The sequence below is a fragment of the Triturus cristatus genome, chromosome 3_1 (assembly GCF_964204655.1).
Source record: "Triturus cristatus chromosome 3_1, aTriCri1.1, whole genome shotgun sequence".
Classification (NCBI taxonomy): Eukaryota; Metazoa; Chordata; class Amphibia; order Caudata; family Salamandridae; genus Triturus; species Triturus cristatus.
In genome coordinates, this window is record NC_140583.1 from 105,216,009 (window position 1) to 105,241,122 (window position 25,114).

The following is a 25,114-nucleotide window of genomic DNA, read 5'->3' on the forward strand; positions in this document are numbered from 1 at the left end:
GACCTTTAATGTCAGTAAATGTATGTTCTACAGAGCTACAACTGTTGAAGATGAATGGGGGGATAACTTGGATAAGGATGAAGCTCTCTGAAAAGTCATGTCATGGATAGTACAAGGATAGCCTTGTTCCAAGACAAAAGACCAAAATGCTATCCCTCGGAGCAAATTCCTTCAGAACTGTCTTGTGATAATAGTTTGCTGCAGAAACTTGTGCAATTTGTTACCAACTTTCGTGAGGATAATAGATCTTACGGCTTGATTTAGATCCCGGCAGATCTGTTACTTCGTCACAATGGTGGCGGATATCCTGTCTTCCGCAGGGGCACAGGCACAATGAACTAAAAGAGATTGAGCGGCTGCTGCTACTGCTGTTTGTGTCCTGTAGCAATTAGCGATACTTACTTAGCGTAAAATGCTTCCTTTGACCCATTATGGACACAAATGGGAATGCTAAATTCTTGATTACACTTCCCAAACAATATGCATAATTACAAGCAATTTGGTGGTAATAACGAGTAATTACGTTAGAGAGAATTAGGCCACTTACGCTTATCCCAACTAAAAGTCACGCAAACCATTTTTTCTACTTTAGCTCACCATCAAACTGTAAAACACACATGATTAAATTATTTTGGAAGAGAGGCTAGGATATAATGGGATTTATACCGTCCGCTGAGATCTAAATCAGGCCCTTAGAATAATCAGGCCCTTAGAATAGACCATGAAAGACACATAGACAATCAGGAGTTGAAACAAAGGGTGCATGAGGATTTTTGGTGGCTGAGTTTTGATATATCAATCATGCTTAAAACCTGGCTTTTCCGTAACTAATTCCCGGTCTCCCGTTTCTAGAGGCAGAAGATTGTCTGATAGAGTCTATTCGGCATCGGGACACTCTTTCTGAGTAGCTGCACGCTCTATAAATGCTCTTTCATTCATTTCATTCATGCATTTGATTTGTGAGCGACTGTGGTCCCTGCATTATAAGTGGCAAACTCCAAGTGATCAAGTCTTCGCTGAGTATGCCTTTTGGTGCTCCCACCACTCCATAGTCGAAACTGACCTTGGACATACCAAGACCTATAAAAGTTTTGGAGGAGGATTCCAGATATGCCATAGTCCTCCTAGATTACTTGTCCAAGTAGCCAGAAGTTAGATTCATTAATAACTGCAACACTGGGTCTGGGATCCAACTTTTGCAGAAAGTGTTTGATAGAAAGGTCCCCAATTGAGATTGTAATTGATAATGGCGCCCAATTGATTTCTGCACGCATGAGAATATTCTTAGACTCCCTTGGTATCAAACAGATTACAGCATCCCTATACCAGAAGCAATGGCATGGTTGAGTGTGTTACTTGCAACCTCATGGACCAATTAGTGTTAGCACTGACAAGCAATTTGAATTGAAGTCCAGTGGTGCAAACTATGTTGTCGGCCTACTTTTGCGAGGACGTGTTCTGGGTTCCAAACTCAACAGGGAGAGGCTGGAACAATGTACTGCTGAATCGTCACCCTTGTCGGGTGTAGTTGATATGAGAAAGGGTGTGCAGAGTGGTATGAGGATTCATATGAGAAAACTGACTTACGGAATTTAGTGGCGGGTCACTGGGTCAGGATTAAGAAACCTGTATTTGTATGAAAGGTTGAATCTACGTATACACCTCCTCTACAAATTCTACATGTACTATCAAGAGTGATGCTTACGAGTGACGGGGATTTATTTGAGGAGCAGAGAGTCCAGCACTGCAACCATCAACACATGGACCGCATCATTGTCACAATAAAACCTCATTCCCCACAATCTTCCAAGAGCCAAACCTCAAAGTAAACATCACAAGGCAGACTCAAGGGCATTCCCCACAGCTAGTAATCTCCAGACCCAGGTATGCCATCCTGGGCACATATTTGTAATGGCATAGTGCCTACTGGCTGCCTATGCTGCATGCTCTGTGTGTATTGACAGCAGGGGATGACACTAGGAATGGGTGGGTGAGTCAACAAAATGCCACGGAGAGCCGAGCCAAGGGTCTGGGTTAGATTTAAGAGCCTGTGCACAAGCCATTAGGAGATTTGGCATGTAAATCATAGAACAAACGTTGTGTGAATATATGATAAAGTCTCTTAAAAATTTAAAAACGTCTATTTTATCATATAGTAGCATTGCACCTTGCTCACTCAGATGATATCTCTGGTTTCACATTAGTACCTCAGGTTATATCACTGTATTGAGAGATATTTATTACAGTTTTTAAACATTGTTTATTCCTGTCCCCACTGTGACAATGCCATAACTTAACTAACTAGAGCTTTTACTATAGATGGGGCAACATTAAAGAATATTATATCAAACATAATTTGTTTTTTTGTACAGAGCAGATCCTGGATTCAAGTATTCGAAGGGAATATGCGATAATGTAGAAAAAGGAGGCTGGTGAAATAAAAATATGCTTTAGGATTACACAATTTTTGACAAGTAGGGAAGCGGGCATTGATCCCAGATTTTACTGTTTCGTGTTTTGCAATCCAGCTTCTTGATGGGTATCTTTTTTATATCCTTTTTCGGTGGAACCCACCAGACCAGACAGCACAAGCTGTCTGGTTGAAAAAGATTTATTGACAGTTTACCAAGATCTTACACTTGCCTTTAATCCCGCCCATTGCTTAGCATTAGTTGGCTTTGCTGTTACTCTCATTTTCTTGCTTCCTATTCATTGGCTTCCTTGTGTATCTTGAGTTTGTGCCTCCCACAGAGCATAGCCTCTTGATTTGCTGACTTGTATCCTTCCATTGCTCACTTTTAAGAAACTATGGGGCATATCTACAGGGCGGCGATAGAAAATGATCGCCGCTTTTGCGGTCGTTTTTGGCCGAAAAGCGGCGATAATTTTATCGCCTAATTAGCAAGGTCACGCTAACGCGTGAAACCTTGCATTAGCACACGAATTCTTAACGCTCAGCGTTGCATCTCTAATGAGATGCAAAGTGGGCGTTCCTGACCTGACATGACAGGAGAAATGTCGCTAAGCGACATTTCTCCTATCATCAAGCCCCACGCTATGAAGCATAGCGGCAGGAAAAGTAGCGATAACCCCTGTTATCGCTACTTTCCTTACGCCTGCTTCAGGACTGACATAGCAATGATATCCTATGGAAGGTGGATATCATGGCTAAGTTTGTGATCCCTATCAACAAGCTAACGCCAAACTTCGTGAGATTATCGCTGGGTTTCCAGCGATAATCTCACGTTAGGCAGTTAGCGCTAGGATTTTTATTGCTTTTGAGATAAGCATTGCTAATAGCACGCTATCTCAGCGTTAAAAATCCACGTTAGCCGGCGGTAATTATCCGAGCACTAAGTGTGCTTAGCGATAATTATCGCCGGTTGTTGCTGATATGCCCCTACTTTTTTTCTTTTCGCACTAGCATTCCACAAGAGTGCATTTTTCAGCTGGTTGGCTCTCTCCTCCCTCCTGCTTTATGTTGCCCTCTTGTGCATCTGCCTTTTCCCCCATACACTGCTCTCTTATTCCTTTCTGACCACCTCCTGTGCCCATTACCGGGTGCTCTATGGGCGCTTGGCCTGGTCTTCGGTGCTTTGTCCAGTATGCACTGTGGGCAGGGCTTAGACAAAGGACCAGGAAGTCCTGGTATTAGATTAATAATTAAGTTAAAATGGCGACTAATATGACTTTTCATATTCGATTTTGCACATCTAGGCCGAATTAACATAATTACAGTTGAACCAAATGGTATATGATGTATAGAAGCATGTTTATTAATGTGTGTTAGTTATGCCACATTTTCCTTTTAGAGCCCATCTTAGACAAGGTGGATGGCATCTCTGTCACTCTGCGTGCATCTTCTCCCTAGAGACTCCACAGAGCACAGTCAGGCTGCTCAGAAGTGGTTTGTTTTCACCTTTATGATTACATTGCTTTCGATAAACGTTTTCTGTCCCCTATGGTTTGAAGCATTATCGAGGTCTCTTCCTCTGCCTTCTGTCCTACATACTAGTTCATTCATTTGCGGTACAGTTCCATTGTTTAAATGTTATATATATAGATATATGTATAGAACATTCGGATGGCATTAGAATGGGAGGCAAATCTTTTGAAGTGGGCGCCACTCAGTGTTGGAACAATCTTCCCCTTCACCTTCGCCTGATTCAGTCGGATCTTGAGTTCCGCAAGTCCCTGAAAACATGGGGCTTTTTCGCCCCTCAAACTAATCTGGCACTGTCTTGATCCTGATCCGTGTGCTTCCGCGCCGGGATACCCCGTTGGGGGTAGCTGTGCGCTTAATAAAATTCTGTTTATTATTTTTATTATAGAGGGTGCTGCATGCACTTATTGAAATAGGATGCAGGGCGCTTATGTGTTAAAGCAATGATTTACATTTCCCTCTGTGTTCTGATTTGCAAAGAGATTATTTTTGCTCAGATCCTGATGATTTGTCGTTTTACTGATTTGCTATGAGTATAAGAACCCTGTGATTCTGGAGTTCAGCTGAAAGACATTCCTGTTCTATTAGGAATCCTCTCCAACTTCTCTTTGATTTTGTTTCTCAATTGTGACTTTGACTTTTGCATCCTCTGTTAGGGCATAGTTGCACTTGAAAGCCTTTACTGGGTTTACCCTCTATCGCGTATTTGAATTTTTGTACTAAAACCCTTTAACCTTTAATTGATCTAGAACTCAGTTAGGGAGTGGGACCCATTACGAAAATGAACTTTTTTACTACGCTAAATGACGTTTAAGGAGTGTCTTAGTGCACAAACTGGATGATGCAAACATTCTAGGGTGTCTAAATTTCACGGTGTCTGTACTTTGGGGTGCAGATTTGCTCTGAGAGTGGTGTTCAGAGGTGCATCAAATCTGACAAAAAGGAAATCTAGTTCCAAATCTAAAAATATGATTATTATTGCTATTAATAGTATTTGAGGAATAAACAGATGAATATGATGGACACGGTGTTAAAATGGGTTAAAAGATGGAGCTGTTTGGACCCTTAGATTTGTTAACCAGTCCAAGAACAAAAAATTGAAACCCTAAAATAATCTACTTGATCCCTTTGTGGTTCAAGCGGACCCGAGAGCCGTCACGGAGCTGCATTAGTGGAGCATAAATGAGATTTTTAAAGTCACAGAGAGGTTCACAGCTCCACCACCGAGGATGAGAGCACACACCGGAGGGATGGATAACAGGCTCCTTCACCCCAAGAATCTGTAGGATACTGTAGATTCAAGAATGTATTGGCCCTGAATCCAGATGTGAACATTTCTACCCATCAGTTCACGACTACAGTCCAAACAATCACAATTCAAGAATGGTGAAAGAAGGCACATTTAATTTAATTTAGCACTGAAAAGAGAGATTTACATGGGTCAGAAAAGTATACCATTGCAAAGCCCCAGAAATTCTTTTGTGAAACTTACAGCAAAAAGTGATGTTTAAGTTATGTTTAAACACTTCAAATTAGGCCTCGGGAAATTTAATTACGTCACAGTAATCGGAGAAATTTCAGAGATGTCATATTACTCTTGTGATGCGTAATTACTGAAATTACGCGATTACTCCAGCTGAAGTAATTAAGTTTAATTTGGGACAAACATCCTACCGCAGGAGCACAGGAACAATGAACTATTGAAAGCGCAGAATTCAAAAAGCGCGCCATTAGGACCCGGCACCCTGGGGTCCTGGCCCCGCCCACCTTTGATCCTGGGGTAGCCCGATTGGCGACCAGCCACAGCGGCTGCTGCTACTGCTGTTGTATCCTGTAGAATTTAGTGCTACTTTCTTAGCACAAAAAGCTTCCTTTGATCCATTTTGGACGCGAAGTTAAATTTTGCACTGTGAAATGATGCTAAACGCTTGATTACACTTCTCAAACAATATGCATAATTACGAGTATTTTGCGGTGATAACAAGTAATTACACTGAGAGAATTAGGCCACTTACGCTCACCTCGACTAAAAGTCACTTAAACCGTTTTTTTTTAGTTTTGCTCAAACTGTAAAACACTCCTGATTAAATTATTTTGGAAGACAAGCATGGATTTGTGTTAGGTAGGTGGAGGTGGTAGCCATACGTGGCCAATTACGGGGGAGGCGGGGTAATTGAGCTGATGCCTCAATAACTTTTTTAATGTAGATGTTGTCAGATATATATGAATACATATATATACACACACACACACACACACCCACACACAAAATGAAGTGCCTACTTATGTGGCGCAGTTGTCTAAATTATACAGCAAATAAGCGAATTATGGGGTATATTATCAAGCACAGCGTTAAAATTATCGCCGCTTTAGCGGCAGGAAACTGCCGCTAAAGCGGCGATAATGGGCTTGATAATTTGCCCTGGAGAATTCTCATAGAAGCCCAGGTTCACACCAGAACATGGACTTCTATGGGAATTCTCCAGGGCATATTATCAAGCCCATTATCGCCGCTTTAGCGGCAGTTATCTGCCGCTAAAGTGGCGATAATTTTAACGCCGTTTGCTGATAATATGCCCCTACGTGGCAAAGACTGCATCCACAGAATCTTACTATTCCAATGACCCTGTATGTAGTACCACCAGGACCCGAAACGCAATGAAGTGACGCTGAGTTTACCCGCCCGGGGAGAATGAAATGCAGAATTTTGCCTTGCTGGTATAAAGGCTTGATGGTTGCATAGAGATCACCGCTAGAGGGACTCGGCCAGCTATACCGTTTCACCAGTTTTATGTACAGAAGGCGTGTTGGCCCCTGAAGGGCCAGTGCGCGCTCAGACAGGTGCAATTAGCATGCAAACTGTAACCGGGAAGGCGCGTGCGGTGGGGCTCTTCCCTGGTGAAAAGTGCAGTGTCCATGTCGGTGCCTCTTTAGTCAGCTGAAGACACGATCCCGGATTCATTTTGGATCAGGCCCGGCCTAAAAACACGGCCTGAGGCAGTGCCCTACAGTGCAAGGACCGTCTCACCACTGAGGGGAGCGGCAGACACAAGGCCTTCGAGGTACGTGATGTCGGTGTAAGCGGGTGGGGGCTTTAGAGAGGGAGCCTCGCCTTCCACCCTAGAGGATTTTCTACTGAGGCGGTCTGTTTCTAAGCTAGCACAAAATTGGGAGGGTCGGAGGGGCCTACACAAAAGCGGCATCCTGTTCTGATAGGCAGGTGCACTCTGAAAGGGAGGTGAGGTGCTAGGCTGGGGCAGAGTCAGTCACACAAAAGGCACAGCAAGCAGGCCATGATGGTATTTCAGTCCCATGCACTTTTAGGGAAGACTTCTACTCCCCCTCTCATGCCAGTCCATCTCTGCTGGTCAGGGAAAACAAGGAAATTACACAAGATCACACATTGACACAGGTTTACTAACACTTGGGGCGGTGTTCGCCTTACTTTTTTAACACAAACGGTATACTTATTACACAGTGGTATGTACTTACTAATGCGAATCAGGATTTGCACTGGAAATGTAACCAAAGTAGTTAAATGCTGTGGGCCTCATTTATGAAAAGTGACGCATCACTGCGTGAAAACAGTGATGCGCCACTTTTCACTGCGCCCTCCCTGCGACTCCAGTGATGCGTCATATTTACAGTATGACGCATCATGTCGCAAGGAGTCACAGATACGTCAGTATTTCTGACGTATCTGTAGGCGCAAAAGTGACGCATCGCTGGAATGTGTCACAAAAGTGACGCAACTCCAGCAATGTGTCCTTTCACATGGGGCAAGCCCCATGTGAAAGGGTCTGCGTCAGTCTTACGCCTGCCTTGAGGCAGGCGCAAGAAATTGACGCATTTGCACCCTAGAAGTGGCGCAGTGAAATCTCGTAGATTTCACTGCGTCACTTCTACGACCCTTTGTTGCGTCAAAACGCCCCCCTTGCATACATTATACCTGGCGCAGGTATAATGTGGCGCAGGGGTTTACAAAGTGACGCATCTACCTAGATGCGTCACTTTGTAAATATGGCGCAACATGGCACATGTTTTACGCCACTGGTGCGTCACAAAAAGTGGCGCACCGGCGGCGCAAAAGTGACGCAGGGGCTCATAAATGAGCCCCTGTTATTTTACACTAGTTTGCGCCAAGGGGTATTCCATGGGTGCTACACGGGCGTTCCCATGCAACCACTTATAGGTTTGCTGCAAACCTCTATCCACTAACATTGGTAGACAAAGATTTGTGCCAAAAATGTACGCTGCCTCGAAGGAGGCAAAACTGTGGGGCAAGTTTAAAAACGGTCTCAATTTTAGCCAACTTTACAAGGGAGATCTATTGTACATCACTCATGCAAGGGGGGGAGAGAATTAAACAATAGTTCTTGTACTGAAGGGTCGACTTCATACATTTACACTCTGCTGACATGCGGAAAACCTGGGGAAAATATGAGAAAAAGGTGTGTTCAGGCTTCACACTTTTCCCGTATATATAAACAATGCCCCCACCAGCTGAGAAAGGGAGGGTTAAATCCGCACCTAACTGTGGATTTCCGGAGTGGAATGTGAGGAAAAAAGATGATTAAAATGATGCTTTATTGTCTCGCTTTTTCCTCCTACCTCTAATGTATGCGTGCCTAAGGCACAGACAGGATGGCGAGGGTGGCCATTAAAATTCTGACTGGGTCACGTTGGTGGTTCTGGAGATTGTTATTAAATAAAAATCTTGAATATAGCAAAAAGGGCTGATTGTAGCACAAGAAAGTGGTTGAAAATGCTGGGATAAATTAACATCCGGCATTCATGTGTGTTTTTTCATCTAATCACATTGAGGTGCTTGTGATACATTCACTTTATTAGCAATAAAAGACACAGGCCACCTTTGAGAAATGTTAATTTGTGGGTCATCCTTTGTCCCTGAGCCAGAATGCCCCTTGTATGATGGTTTGCCACCACGTGACTCACGCACGCACTGTGAGTTCTTGCTGTACTCACACTTGCTGGACTGCCTGCCTCTTAATAAATGCAGTTTCCTCTCTGGAAAAGGCAGCTCACAACTTCTGGCCCTACAGGCTGCTCCACCTTTTAGATGTGTAGAAGAGGGCTTCATTTAAGAGGCAATCAGCCTGACTCTCTATACATACCCAGTGAGCAGGATTGGAATTCCAGACCCGCAGCATCCTTTTTATTTCAGCAGAGGGATCATGCCTGGTAAGGCACCTCATCACTGAAGTGAAGGACCTCTGCTATTCCGTGCCGGCGGTCCAATCACAGCGTTAGAAATGCAGCTTAAAACCGAACAGCAATGCCCTCTGCTGTGCTTGCAGTGGCGGCTCCTCCACTAAGGCGGAGGAGCGTCGCCCCACTGCTATTTCAGCAGTGCAAAAGATAAAAATAAAATGATAATAACAGGACATAATTAACATTTTATTTTTCTATGTGGGAGTCGGGGTGCGGCTGGGCTCTGTGACGCTAGAGCAGCCGAGGAGTGGTTTGCACTCTCTAAGTTCACACGACAGTTTGGCCGTCCCTCTAGAGCCGGCCAAACCGTTATGCGCACTTGGCATGTACTCCATTGGGCCACGTTGCACAGCCCAGTGGAGAAAATGCTCAGCCTCCCCAGCCACTGTCTGAGCGTCCAAACACGATGCTCCTTCAGCATCATGATTGGCAGGGAGAGTTCGGAAGCTGGGTGCGTCCGGTGCTTCCAGCACAGCAGACGGAGGAGAGGCTTACGGCAGCCAGAGAGGCCTGCAGCGGCGGAGGGAGCGGCGGAGAAGGAACGTTTATTTTATTATTTAATCCACACCCCTGCCCACCAGCCACCATTACGAGGCAGCCGCCACTCTGTGCTTGTACTGATGTCCACACACAGCTCCACTAATGCACCTCAGTGCTGGGCAGCATCAATGTTATTCCTGCACTGATACCGACAAGCGTCTCTACTGATGCACCTCAGTACTGAGCAGCATCACCCTCTACTGTTCTTACACCAGGGTCCACACACAGCTCCACCAATTCACCTCAGAGCTGTGCAGCATTAAAGCTATTCCTGTGCTGACACCGACATGAGGCTCTACTGATGCATCTCAAGGCTGACAAGCATCAGCACTGTACTTGCGCTGACACCGACATGCAGCTCTGCTGACACACCTCGGTGCTCGGCAGCAGCAGCGCAGTTCCTGCTCTGACACCGACAGGCCTATTTGCTGACCCACCTCAGCACTGGGTAGCAGCAGCGCTGTTTCTGGACTGTCAGTGAGATACCCCTCAGCTGAAGCAACTTAGCCCGGGGTAGCACCAGCGTTGTTCCTGCACTGACACCGACCTGCCTCTCAGCTGACGCAACTCAGCTCCGGGTAGCAGCTGCGCTGTTCCTGCACTGAGACTGACATGTCTCTCAGCTGATGCAACTCAGCCCCGGGTAGCAGCAGCATTGATCCTTCACTGACACCAACATGCCACTCTGCTGACGAAACTCAGCCCTGGGTAGCAGCAGCGTTGTTCCTGCACTGACACCGACATGCCTCTCAGCTGACGCAACTCAGCCATTGGGTAGCAACAGCGTTGTTCCTGCACTAACACCGACAAGCCTCTCAGCTGATGCAACTCAGCCATTGGGCAGCAGCAGCATTGTTCCTGCACTGACACAGACATGCCTCTCAGCTGACGCAACTCAGCAATTGGGTAGCAGCCGCGTTATTCCTGCACTGACACCGACTTTCCCCTCAGCTGACGCAACTCAGTCGCGGGTAGCAGCAGCATTGTTCCTGCACTGACACCGACATGCCTCTCAGCTGACGCAACTCAGCCATTGGGTAGCAACAGCGTTGTTCCTGCACTAACACCGACAAGCCTCTCAGCTGATGCAACTCAGCCATTGGGCAGCAGCAGCATTGTTCCTGCACTGACACAGACATGCCTCTCAGCTGACGCAACTCAGCAATTGGGTAGCAGCCGCGTTATTCCTGCACTGACACCGACTTTCCCCTCAGCTGACGCAACTCAGTCGCGGGTAGCAGCAGCATTGTTCCTGCATTGACACCGACATGCCCCTCAGCTGACGCACTCAGCCCTGGGTAGCAGCAGCGTTGTTCCTGCACTGACACCGACATGCTCCTTAGCTGACGTGACTCAGCTCCGGGTCGCAGCAGCATTGTTCCTGCATTGATACTGACATGCCTCTCAGCTGACGCAACTCAGTCGCGGGTAGCAGCAGCATTGTTCCTGCATTGACACCGACATGCCCCTCAGCTGACGCAACTCAGCCCTGGGTAGCAGCAGCGTTGTTCCTGCACTGACACCGACATGCCTCTCAGCTGACGCAGCTCAGTCCCGGGTAGCAGCAGCGTTGTTCCTGCACTGACACCGACATGCCTCTCAGCTGTTGCAACTCAGCCTCGGGTAGCAGCAGCATTGTTCCTGCACTGACACCTACATGCCTCTCAGCTGACGCAACTCAGCCTCGGGTAGCAGCCGCGTTGTTCCTGCACTGACACCTACATGCCTCTCAGCTGACACAACTCAGCCCCAGGTAGCAGCAGCGTTGTTCCTGCACTGACACCGACATGCCTCTCAGCTGACGCAGCTCAGTCCCGGGTAGCAGCAGCATTGTTCCTGCACTGACACCTACATGCCTCTCAGCTGACGCAGCTCAGTCCCGAGTAGCAGCAGCGTTGTTCCTGCACTGACACCTACATGCCTCTCAGCTGATGCAGCTCAGTCCCGGGTAGCAGCAGCGTTGTTCCTGCACTGACACCTACATGCCTCTCAGCTGATGCAACTCATCCCTGGGTAGCAGCAGCGTTGTTCCTGCACTGACACCGACATGCCTCTCAGCTGACGCAGCTCAGTCCCGGGTAGCAGCAGCGTTGTTCCTGCACTGACACCTACATGCCTCTCAGCTGACGCAACTCAGCCTCGGGTAGCAGCCGCGTTGTTCCTGCGTTGATACTGACATTTATTGATATATTAAAGTTTTATATAGCGATGGCCAGACCCGAGGGTATCGGAGCGCTTTACAACAGATTTAAAGCAGAAATCACATAAAAAGGCAAAGGTAAACGTAAAAGTTCGAAAGATCCAGATCCAGTGTGCTGTGCATTTTTGAGGTAAGGAGGTCCTGGGATAGCATCGATGAGTGCACAATGTCTTGGGCTAAACCTCCTTCCAGGAAGAGGGAGCGAGGAGGAGTAGGGGAGCGGAGAGGAGGTAGGTAGTGGCGGAACATTGTCAAAGGGTTGTAAAGTGCAGGAAGAGGTAGGTTGTGGTGGAACATTGTCAGGTGACTACAGAGTGCAGGCTTGTGCATTTCGGCGGCGATTCTCGGTTCGGTAAGCACGGATGAGGTAGTGGTTTTTTAGGAGTCTTTTGAATTTTATAAAGGAAGGGATAGTCCCGATATTGGCTGGGATGGTGTTCCAGATTTTGGGTGCGTTTCCAGTGAAGGATCGTGCAGCGTTTTTTTGTTTGTGTGTTTTCATAGGGATTAGTAAGAGGGTGTTGGAGCTCCTGAGGTTTCTTTTCTGGCTGGCTTCCTTGAGTTTGGAAACCAGGTGTTCCGGTTTCCGTGTGTGCAGGGCATTGTGCGTGAGGCAGGCAGTTCTAAAGCTGGCACGCATTTCGACTGGGAGCCATTTTAGTTTTCTGAGTGCGGGAGATAAGTGGTCATATTTCTTAACTCCGATGACAATTCTGGCAGCTGCATTAAGAGTTGTTTTGAGTGGCGCTAGTTGGGATTGAGCAGTATCGGTGAGGACTGCATTCCCGTAGTCAAGTCTAGATACCACCAGGGATTGGGTGGCTTGTTTTAGGTCCTTGTGCGGGATGAAGGGCTTAATTTTGTTGAGAAGCTTCAAATTGAGGAAGGCACTCTTCGCGGAGATCTTAATGTGTTTGGTCATGTTCAGTTTTGAGTCGAGGGTGATTCCTAGAGATTTTAACGAGTTAGTCAGGGTGGGATTACCATTGAGAGCAACGATTGCTTTCAGCCACTCCACAATTTGAGGGTTTTCTTCTTTGTTGGAGATGAGGAGGATTTAGGTTTTGTCTTGATTGAGTTTAAGTTGGTTTGTTGCTAGCCACTGTTGAACTTCTCTAAGAGTGTTGTTGAGTCTTAGAATGTCGTTAATGGAGGAGGTTTCCAAGTAGATCTGGGTGTCGTCTTTATATGGGGGATGTTGGCTTTTTTGAGAAGGGTGGTGGGTTCCGTGTATATGTTAAACAGTTGAGGGGAGAGCACTGAGCCTTGGGGGACACCTCTGTTGATGGGGTGTAGGTTGGACGTACAGGTTTTGATTTTTATTTGATTTGACATGCCTCTTTGTTGACGCAACTCAGCCCCGGGTAGCAGCAGCGTTGTTCCTGCACTGACCCCGGCATGACCCTCAGCTGACGCAATTCAGAACCGGATAGCATCAGCGTTTTTCCTGCACTGACACCGACATGCCCCACAGCCCTGGGTAAGTGTTGTTCCTTCACTGACACCAACATGCCTCTCAGCTGATGCAACTTAGTCCCCGGTAGCAGCAGCATTGTTCCTGCTCTGACACCGGCATGATCCTCTGCTGACGCACCTCAGACTCGGGCAGCAACAGTGCTCTTCCTGCACTGACACCGACAGGCCTGTCTGCTAACGCACCTCAGACACGGACAGCAGCTGTGCTGTTCCTGCACTGACACCGGCATACTCTACTGCTGACGCACCTGAGCACCAGGCAGCAGCAATGACCCCTCCTATAGATGTAACACCGAGCAGCATCAACGCTATTCTTGCACTGATACCCACATGCGGCTCCGCCGATGCACCACAGCACCGAGCAGCATCAACGCTATTCTTGCACTGATACCCACATGCGACTCCGCCGATGCACCACAGCACCGAGCATCAAGGATACTCTTGCACTGATACTGACTTGCGGCTCTGCCGTTGCACCACAGCACCGAGCAGCATCAACGCTATTCTTGCACTGATACCCACATGCGGCTCCGCCAATGCACCACAGCACCGAGCATCAAGGATACTCTTGCACTGATACTGACTTGCGGCTCTGCTGTTGCACCACAGCACCAAGCAGCATCAATGCTATTCTTGCACTGATACCCACATGCTACTCCGCCGATGCACCGCGGCACCGAGCAGCATCAATGCTCTTCTTGCAGTGACCCTGACATGCGGCTCTACTGATGCACCTCAATGTTGAGCAGCAGAAACTCTTGCCAAAGCAGTACAGATAAGCAGAGCTTTGAAAAAACGCCCCCAAGCTCAGCTGAACAATCACTGGTGTAGGTGTCATATTGTCAGTAAAAGACATTTCCAGCAAAAGTGTTTTTTTCTGTTTTTTAATTAAATTTTAAATTTTACAGGGCAACGAATGAAGGAAAGGAGAGGAATGAGAGGGTAAGAGCCATTTGTTGAAGTCACGGTTTTCAGCAAGTGAGGAGCGAGACAGAGAGAGAAAGAGAGTGAATGAGAGGAAGAGGAAGAAACAGAGAGGGGAACAGCTGCCAGTGGCAGAGCAAATGAAGTGCACACTGTCCTTGTCTTCTCTGGGCCAAAAGGGAAAAAAATAAAGAGTCATTTTACTTCTCTGCCCACTCCGATCCGTCCCCGAACAGCCACGAATTACCGGATGGGAATGGGACGCATTTGTAAAATAAAGTTGTAGGGGAATTTATTGTATTAAATGAAAAAGTCGGGGCACGCCGTGCCCTGCCTATCCGCACACTTCGAGCCCTGGTGTCATCATATGTACAAAGAGCTCTACAAGTGAACATCAGTGTATAATAACTTCTGCTGTTCCTGTACTTCTTTAAAAAGCAGGAGCATGCACAGTTGCATGCTTTCTGGTAAGAGCAATGGCTGAGAAAGATATCCTCCAGCTCAGCGTATGCAGATGCGTAGCAGAAATCCACCTGAAAACATTGCTTAATTTGAGCCAGTTGTTTCCTGTAGTCGGCACCTGCTTTTAATTGTCAACACTGGGACTTATGACAGCCGGCCACATGGTGGTGCTGTTTGTCCAATTTTCTGATCAACACAACAACAGTTGTTTAAAAATTCTGTATACATTAAAAATGACTAAGACCTGCCACCAAAGCTATAAAAATAGTTTGAGTGGCGAGTCTGAGTCATTTTAACTGTGCATAAAGGTCTGAATTTTCATTAGTAGCGCAATGGGTGATACAAGCTGGTGGGGTCAGCTAACTGAGGCCCTGGCACTTATATCTTTACAAATCAAGCATAGCCTGAAAAACGCATCTATAACTAAAGACGAGGGTTTCTCTCATTTTGGCATCAACCACTGTCCGTTCATGTGGATTCGTTAAGTTAGTATGAAACTGGCTGTACGCGATAAACCAGCGATCTGAATGACCAACCGTAAATAAGGTTGTGAGTAGGTTCGGAGCACTACGGGGCATATTATCAAGACAGGCGATAAACTTATCGCCGTTTTAGCGGCAGAAAACTGCCGCTAAACCGGCGATAATGGGCTTGATAATATGCTCTATGGAATTCCAATTGAAGCCCATGTTAGATGTCCTTCACATCTAACCTGAGCTTCAATTGGAATTCCATAGAGCATATTATCAAGCCCATTATTGCTGTTTTAGCGGCAGTTTTCTGCCGCTAAAACGGCGATAATTTTATCGCCTGTCTTGATAATATGCCCCCAAATTCCCAAGGGAATGTCCTGGTGACATTGGTAACCTTCCACCCCAACTGGAGGAACCAGATAATTTGCGGGTCGTAATTCATGATGGGGAGAAATGCAGTTTTTTGTCTAGCTGAGAGTCTCTGCCGCTGTGGTTTTGGTTCAGTTGGTTTTTGACTCATCCATTCCCTAGAGCAAGGGTGAATCCCGACTCGAGTGTGTTTATTGTTGATTTTTTCCCCTTTAGTAGCATTTGTTTGTTAAAAAAATGACTCAATCATCACATATTTAATTTTTTTCATCTCTCATATTCATTTTGTACAGAAAGCAATCCATTTGGATAGGGATTTTTTGTTTCTGAGATGGTCCGCGCGGGAGCCAATACCGTCATCATCTCTCCTAGAACCACCATCACCACCAAACTTAATCATCCCCACCACTACCACTAGAACAACACTTGTGCATGCCCGTTTTTGGATGCTCTTCTACATGCAAGCCAAACCTATTTGCTTTGCCAATTCTTGTTTGTTCAGGTGTGGCCCAGAATGTAAGGGGCTTGATTTCAGGCTACACCTCACATTCACCACTGATGTTTGACCTTTGGTCTCTTTGGCTTGGTGGAAGATCTTGGTCAGCCCTTAAAATGTCAATGGCTGGGTGGAAGATCCCAAATAGGGTTTGACAGCATTCCAGGAATCCTCACGCATTACTGGCAGAATTCCGGGCATCCTCACGCATTATTGGCAGCATTCCGGGCATCCTCACACAATATTACAGCATTCAGGGAATCCTCAAGCATTATTTGCAGCATTCCGGGAATACTCGCGCATTACTTGCAGCATTCCGGGAATCCTCAAGCATTATTTGCAGCATTCTGGGAATCCTCACGCATTATTGGCAGCATTCTGGGAGTCCTCAAGCATTATTGGCAGCATTCCAGGCATCCTCACGCATTATTGGCAGCATTCGGGGCATCCTCACACATTATTACAGCATTCAGGGAATCCTCGCATTATTACAGCATGCAGGGAATCCTCACATTATTAGCAGCATTCTGGGAATCCTCACACATTATTACAGCATTCCGGGAATCCTCACACATTATTGGCATCATTCTGGGAATCCTCAAATTATTATAGCATTCCGGAAATCCTCACACATTATTGGCATCATTCCGGGAATCCTCACGCATTATTGGCAGCATTCTGGGAATCCTCACACATTATTGGCAGCATTCCAGGCATCCTCACACATTATTACAGCATTCAGGGAATCCTCACATTATTGGCAGCATTTCGGGAATCCTCACACATTATTGGATTTATATTAAGGTGTTTTTCTGTAGTATTTTTTTTCAGTGGGCCATCTAACTAAATTGTGTGTACAAACTACTTTTTGATTTCTGTAAATAGTTTGACATGCGTAATTGGCGTTACCCTGTTTGTTTCCACTCTGAATAATGTTTGACCGTAATCTTGATGTATGTTGAGATAGTGAGGTCACAGCATGCCAGGTCCACAACGCATGAGCTGGAATAGACACAGTGGGTCTATTGCATGGAGTCAGCTAGTGCTGGACCCTCCATGTGTTCCACCGTTGGGCTGAAACCTTCGGAGACTGGTCTTTGAAGAGAGAGGGCCACTGCTGGTACCTCTTCCACTTTCTCCAGCTCCACCAGGTTCATTGCAACTGGCACTGTGGGTGCTTTAGGGGAGGGGGAGAGAGAGAGAGAGAGAGAGAGAGAGAGAGAGAGAGAGAAGACAAAAGGGGGATCAGAAGAGATGAGATGAGAGAGGAGGAAGGGAGGGGGCTAGTTTTAACATCATCCAGGATGAGCCAGAAGACCATTTGGGCCTGGAGTGGGCAGTGAGAGGACAGGGCTGCTGAGCCCAGCAGACCCAGGTTGCCCTTCTAGCATACACATCACTGTTTCCAACATTCAGTACCCATTTCTTCAAGCTTGATAAGTTGATTTCCAAAATACTTTTTTGAAGTTGAGTTTGGAGCAGGCAGGGATGTCCATTCCTTGGAAAATATAAATAAGGCTACATATGGGCAGAGATTTCGGAAATGATGGGTTGATTAAAAAAAATGATATGATGCAAACTTTGATGTTTTCAGCTTTGCCACATCAGATCTGTACAGAATCACAATTAGGTCGACGCGTTCCTATGCCATTATATTCCTAACTAATAAGTGAATGTCAGCTGATTGTAAGAGTTTTTAAAAGGGCCCATCTAAAAATGCTGTACCTTTCCTGGTTCTGTTCTACATTTTTGAATGGGTGTACTTAAATGGACCCATAAAAGATCCATAAAAGTCAATGTCTTATGATAGACTTTTGTTCTTTTATTCCCTCTGTAATTCTTTTCCATTACAGAACCATATTTCAGTGGATGCAATTGGGATTTGAGATGACAGACAGGTTGAGATGAAAAAAACAATTGTGTATCTGACGTGCAAATGAATGTTAAGTTTCTTTAGACTAAAAATTAGCAAACTCCACTGAGCTGGCCTGGAAAATCACAAATTCCATGTATGAAAAACAGATTCCCAGAAGGCTGAGACCTCTCCCTTGGAACACAACAAGAATCGTAATATACACTGCACGCTGGGTCATGTTTGCATAGTTTAGTAATAAAGCTGACTTTCCCCTTGAGACAATGCAGAGGGAGTTACGGCACTTTCTTCATTTCCCAACATCTGAACACTGGATACCCAGAGGCCTTTTGGAGTCAATAGTGACGACGAAGCTGTATTTTTCACTAGCATTACGGCGGCTGCGTTCTGCTGTGTTGGAAATAAAACCAATTAAACTTACATCTTAAAAATCAGTGTTTCTCCTTTTGCTCATGCTTCAGATGTCGCCCAAGAATGTTAAATAATGTACACTGTTTACTGGTAATTGCTTATATTTGGTGTTATACAATTTAGTCATTTTTGGAAGCATTGCAGCTGTGTTCATTCCGCTGATATTGCTTCTTCCTCCTTCTCCCCCACATGTTTCAAAGAGGAGAAGCAACTTTGGATTGTAAATATTCAGTAAAGATATCCAGTGAATGCTTTATAGAGTGTGAGCGCCTCCTCCCACCAATCACTTATGGGTGCTGAGAATGGAGAGCTTCATCCATGTCAAAGTACCGCCAACTTTATACCTGCTAATTCACAATGCCGAACCTGGGGGTACGTTGTGATCCTGTCTGGAGGGCACCTTCCCTGGCAGGTTAGCCTGGGCTATTTATATTTGGAGCAGGACCAAGTCTGATTTGCATATGGGCGGTGTCATTTCACAGTGTCATAACAGGCAAAAGAAGACTGCAATGCAGCCTTTGATAATTAGCAGTTGTGACCTCATCTCCAGTGTTTCACCCTTCACTTCTTTGTTTTTCTATCTTAATGAATAAAGAACACTTTGGGCCAGAATTTATCTGCCATCTTCTGTCCCAGGGGCGGTGGTGGGCACAGACGTCTCTCAGGGATTTTACCTGTGTACGAGGAGATTAAATACAAAAATGCACCAAACTCTATATTTAGTAAATTATTGATTGTGGAGTGTTTTTTTTTGTTGCTCTTTGCTTATTTTCTCAGTGGCGTCTGTCAATTGGCAGAACATCAGTCCTCATGATGGGTAAATCTATGTATAGTTATTTGCCCTTCAGGCACTAGGCAGTAACCACTAGCAACATTGGTTGTCTCTGCGAGTGGTGGCTCTTTCTGGAGGGAGCACTGTATTAAGGAGGGGCCTCTGCTTTTATCACTCATCCCCTAAAATCACCTTTCCCCTACAGCTTGCAGTGTCCAAGTCTTAAAGTGTCCTCTACATGCACAGGACAGCCCTTGGGTACCATCAAACCACTCTCTTCGTTTACTTAGCAGAGGGGCGTGACCATCACTAATCAGGCAGCTTTAGACTAGTTCGTCCTCCAACACTGTAAGAGGTCAGATTGATTAATTTATTTTAACATTAATGAACTCACAAATTGACATTGTTTTATTGAGAACGTACCAGGTCGTCATCTAGTTCTTATGCTGTTTGGTGACATGGATAGTTCAACAATGATGTGCCCACCTTTTGAATTATGTGGTTTATCTAAAAGATATGTATGCGTGCTGTGGCATATTTAACAAGCATAGGTAAAGTCAAACCGTTTAGCCTTTGAGACCTTTTGGCACTGAAAAGGAAAAAGCAGAAAACAAATAAACCACAATGCCTCAGTAAACGGATGCATGTCATTATGCATGTCATTATGCATGTCATTATGCACGCTTGCCTACAAAATTACGCAGATGCCTTTTTCAACTTTACCGATTCGAGATGGTGGAGAATCTTGCAATGATTCTACCACTTACATTTTTTTAAAAAAATATTTAAATAAAAACAGTGGGTATGAGGGCAACAGGAGTGGGCTGGGGAAGCAATTAGAGGTGCGGAGGCCAAGAGCAGCATATGAGGGGTTGCAGCACGGGGGTAGGTCAAGCAACACGGGGCGGGGGAGAAGCACACGAGTAAAGAAGCAATAAGGACTGTGGGTGAGGGAGGAAGTTTGGGGGGATCTCACAAGAGAAAGACAGCTACATGAGGGAGCCAGCACCACGGAGCACATGGGGTTGGTCCCTACAGACAGCAGATTACCAGGAAATAAATCAGCATGGTCAATTCAATAAATCTTGAAACAAGAAGAGGCAAGAAGCGTTTTTAATCTTTAAACCTATGGGATTGTTACAGAGCATTACAGGAGGCAAAAATCATCAGAATACATGATGAATCAATATAGGAAATTAGCATAAGGCTCAATCGAATGCTGCAAAGAGAATTACAAGAAGTCAAATCTCAGAGTAAAATATTTCTAAGTTTAACTCAAGAGACATATTAATGTAGGCCCGCTCTCTAATATCAGGGCAAACCAGACATGGCTCACCACCAAAAACAGCTGTTTATATAGAATATACACAACGAAAACTGCAACGTCAGCATGAGGTGAGCATACATCATTCCACACAGTGACAAATCAGAATACAAAGTGTAATAAGGCATCATCTAGCACCATCACTAAACCAACCCCTAAACGACAATTAGAACAACTCCTTCAGAGCTGATGGCATCGGATGTGTTAATACAGATCTAGTTCTACTCGAAACTAAGGCGGTCTCACTGGTGGATCGGCCTCCAGTGACACTGGGAGGAGGAGACTTGAAAGTAGCAGAATGCCTCCTCTGGAGTCGTCGAGAACACCACGCGCAGCATGTCAACACACAGCATTGTAATAGTGCACATTTTATTACGTGTGATGAGAGGAAACATGAAAGCACACGTCATAGCTGTGGCAGGAATCAAACTGGAGTCCAGGCTTCTTTAGTCAACTGCAGGAAAATACAATTTTACAAATTGCAACATTTACATTTTAGTGCAAAAATGTTCAAAATAAAAGACACACAATATCAATAATTAGATTCCTCTTTATCAGTTTCCACCTCCTTCCTTCTGGCCTCTGCATAATGATTCTTAGCAGCAAAAGTGCCTTTCTAAGTTACTGAGATGGCCTTTAGCCAGAGTACCACAGCTACACACCAGAAGTGTTGGTTCGTTAGCCTCTGTGCTCGGCGATGTTGGCTTTCTGTCTCAGGTATGTCATTCCCGAGTAGATGTGGACCTTCTGGCTCCAAGGAGCTGGTGGCCTTCATTAGTGACGTTGGACCCCAGCTCGCATAAAGCTCCCAGGAAGCTGAAGATGCCTTTCTGCCTAATACATGGGTAGCATACCATACCTGGCTTACATACACCTTGATATGCATTTTAAAAAGACCATACCATACTTTATACATGGGAACCATACCATACTATACCATATGATAACACACCATACCAGGCTTAAATGCTCTTTGATAATTCTTTTTAAAACACAAGACCTTATGAAGTATGATATTAAAAGCAAGAACTAGCAGAATGCAAGAATAACCCATGAATTTGGGTAGGTAGCAAATCGTGATCCATTATGAATCATTGTCATCTCAGGGATGGTGGCCTGCTAGGGTCAGCAGACCACCACATCAACTTGATTAAAATAATTTACTAGGTACTTTACAGAAGATGTTTGAAAAAAAACAAAAAGAGTGAAAGAATCAACATCTCAATTAATGATACCTTCCTGTGAAAGATAACTGTAATAGGTGGCATCTATCATAACATAAGTATTTGTAAAGCGCACGTTCACCAGTAGGTATCTTGGCACTGAATAACAGATGTTATTGTTACCCAACTCAATGGTACTCATTTTATCGTCCTCAGAAGGATGAAAGGATAAGTGTACCCTCGGAATTAGAACCTGTGACCATGAGGTCGAACACAGGCCCCTGCAGTGGAAGCATTAGTCCACTGAGCCCCCAGACCCGGCTACCAAGCAGTCGTTAGACTTTGGATAAAGCTGAAAGATAATCTAGATCAAAGCAATCTGTGTAATTAGCTGAAACATATTGATTATGATATCTGGAGGATAGCTTTAGTGGTATTAAGCAGCAATATTCGATCTTTGCTTGGCTCGTTTCAATAATTCCACTAATCCTAGAAAATAATGGATTTAATTCAATGCAAAAGTTATGTTGTATTTGTCAGTATTTCATTAAAATATCATATCATCAGCGTATAGTTTGGCCATCCATGAAATGGGATATTGAATCCTATTGTCGGTACGAACAGAGATGCCTAATGGCTCAGTAAACAGTGTAAAAAGCACCGGTTGCAGGGCACTTCTGTCTGGCGCCAGAGCTAATTTAAACCTTACCCACATACTTAGAATTTACTAATTTTTTTGCTGTGATCTTTGAGAACCTGAATAAGCTCTACTAGATAACCAAAAATGAATTAATATTAATAATAGCACTGTGCAATTCAAAAAAATCAAATACTTCTACCCTGTCAACGATGATTACGATCGCTATATGTGTTTTTTTGGGAGCGATAGTGAATGTCTTCCATAAAAAAATATGTAGAACTCTACTTGGAAGGAAGCCATTTCGACCTAAATCTTGGGTTACCTGCACCATACAGTTTACTAAAATGTTTCGCTAATAATTTATAATCCGAATTCAAAGAATTAATTTATCCAGATGAATTTGGATCATCCTGTCGCTTATTTTTTTTTTTAACTCGCTATTGCAGCCTAGGGAATCTTACCCCCCCCCCCCCCCCACATCTCCCAATCCCCCCCACCCACCAGGAGTTCTGTGGATTTGTGGATATTTTTTGTTATAAAACTCTTAGGGTATCTTGTTTTTTCCCTACACTTTTCCATATGCTAAGCTATATAGGACCATCATTGTATTGCCAGTACCAATATCTGCAGCTTTATCGATAGATCTATAATGCTCATAAAATATTTGTTTTATCTGTGCCTGTTGCTTAACTAGTAAGTTGCTTCAAGGAAGGATCTAAAATCTTGGTGATCCTATTCGGAGTAGATTTAGCCTTTGCTGCCCAGCCCAACCTTCTTCTGGTAGGTTTGCTGTCCTTTAAGAATGTGACCCTACAGTTCCTGCATCGATCTGCATTGAAAGATGACAAAAGCTTTTCAAGTGTGCCCTGCCTATTCACAGATTTGAATGCTTTCTCTTCAGCCAGTAATTAACATTTGGGACATTGCATTTTTTATACACTCTAACACTTTTAATGATCTTTCCTTGCTTTTTAGGTCTCGCCTGACCCAGCGCATGCGCTGGTCTGGCGAGACTTATTGAGAGAGCTCCAAAAAGTGCTACCAAGGCCAGCCTAGAGCTATAGTGCATGTGCGCGGGCGCGCGCGCCTCGCTTTACCACGATTACTTTCACTTTCACGGCCACTTTGATGTTTGATCGCGACCGCGATCACTTTCACTTTCTCGGCCGCACGGCCGCTTGGCATAGCCAATAGGTCTCGCTTTTGGGACCTTATAAGTATTTAGTTATGCAACTGTTGCATGGCTAAACACTTATAAGCTCCCAAAGGCAAGACCTATTGGCTATGCCAATGCTTGTTTGGGTAGTAAAGACAATCACTTAATACACCCTAGAAAGTACTCCATGCAATAGATAGTGTTGCTGTGCCTGTTTGTGGTTCAAATAATTTATTAATAACGATACAGGTGCAGCACACCCATTCCTCATGCAACGATTGATTAAAAAACATACAGGTAGAGAGGGATTTCTAACTCCATCTCCACGTCTGATTGAATGATGTGTGATCAGAGAAGCTGTTTGCAATTATCACCACCTCTTTCTTAGGGATATGCTGAGACATCGAAAAGAAATCCATATGGGAAACAGAATTGAATCCTTTCAAAAAACAAGTGTATCATCCTATAAAAGGATTATCTACCCTCCAAGGATACATGAACCCATATTCAGATTTCATAAAATGAGATTGATTTAGTTGTTTTTTGTTTCATTTGATTTTTATGATTTCCAAATGAGTACAATCCAGTTATCTGTAAATAAATTAGGTCTCCTTCAATTATAAAGGGTCCAGTACAATGCTCTAATACAATAATAATCTCTTGTGAAGTTACAATCCTCCTCTTGAGGACAATAATATAGGTACGCTGTAGACCAAATCTCGACAATGCTCGATACTTGCGTTTATTATTCAAGCCATTGGCATTACAAGTATTCTGTCATTGACATAGTCTCAAACACTTCCCGGGGTAGGACTAACAGTTTGGCTGGTTCTTTGGGGCAGCTGATCTTTGCAACTCCAGCTGGCCGGAGCGCTTCAAAACATCAGACCCTAAAACTGCCCTTCTCCAAGTGACTGCATTGCTCGGACTCCTTTCCTATCCCTAAGAGAGGAGATGTGCTAAGTTGTGGGCCTGGATCCTGATCACGCATTACTTAATTTCCAAACTGTGTGATCCTGGGCAACTGGGAGTACTTACAAACAGGCTAATCCCAGTATTACACATTATATAAACAAGCATTTTCAAAGCAATAGGTCTCGAAATTGCGAGATTTTGAGCTATTGGCATTGTAAATGAAAATGCCTTTTATTTGTGTTTAAAAAACCTGCAATCATAAAAGGCATCGTCATTTACAATACCAATAGGTCAATGTTTCCTAAATGCAAGACCTATTGCAGTGCAAATGCTTGTCGTTTATGTGTGCCCCATGCTGCGCTTTCACGTTAATAGAGGCCACACCCCTTTCTTTAGCCAAGCCGTGTCTAAAGAAAGGCCCGCAGACCCTACTAAAGTGAAAGCATGGTATCAGGCACTTTTACCACAAAAAGCATTTGGTTGTCAAGTTGACAAACACATTTTTTTTGTAAAAGCGTTCAATGAAGTGTGCATGGTGCACTGAATGTTGCAGGAAAGCATGTAGTGCATGCAGTAGGAGAAACCATTAAAGAAAATTGTGCTTACATACTAAATAAGACATACCCTGTAACAACCGAGGTAAAAGGGCCAGTCCTCATGGGAGGTTACAAATGAAGAGAAGGCGGTACTAAGGAGGGACTAACAAGCCTATGAACAAATCAGAAGCCAGCATTTATGAAGGGCA

The 25,114-nt window shown here is 44.7% G+C and overlaps 1 protein-coding gene and 1 long non-coding RNA gene across 5 annotated transcripts in view; one reads left to right on the forward strand and one right to left on the reverse strand.

The window, feature by feature from the left end:
- SLC1A2 (solute carrier family 1 member 2) overlaps nucleotides 1-25,114 on the forward strand; it is a 419,386-nt gene that overhangs the window by 32,082 nt on the left and 362,190 nt on the right. The window contains exon 1 of one of the 3 annotated variants that reach the window (XM_085643494.1): nucleotides 6,870-7,005. The exons of the other annotated variants lie outside the window; for them this stretch is intronic. The gene's annotated coding sequence lies outside the window, so the exon portion shown is untranslated. Of the gene's footprint in view, nucleotides 1-6,869; nucleotides 7,006-25,114 lie in introns of those variants that run through there. 3 annotated transcript variants of the gene reach the window in all.
- LOC146859781 (uncharacterized) overlaps nucleotides 20,267-25,114 on the reverse strand; it is a 200,256-nt gene continuing 195,408 nt past the window's right edge. The window contains exon 3 of one of the 2 annotated variants that reach the window (XR_014978715.1): nucleotides 20,267-20,949. This is a non-coding gene — a long non-coding RNA (uncharacterized LOC146859781). The remainder of the gene's footprint in view (nucleotides 20,950-25,114) is intronic. The other variant, XR_014978713.1, reaches the window with a different exon arrangement.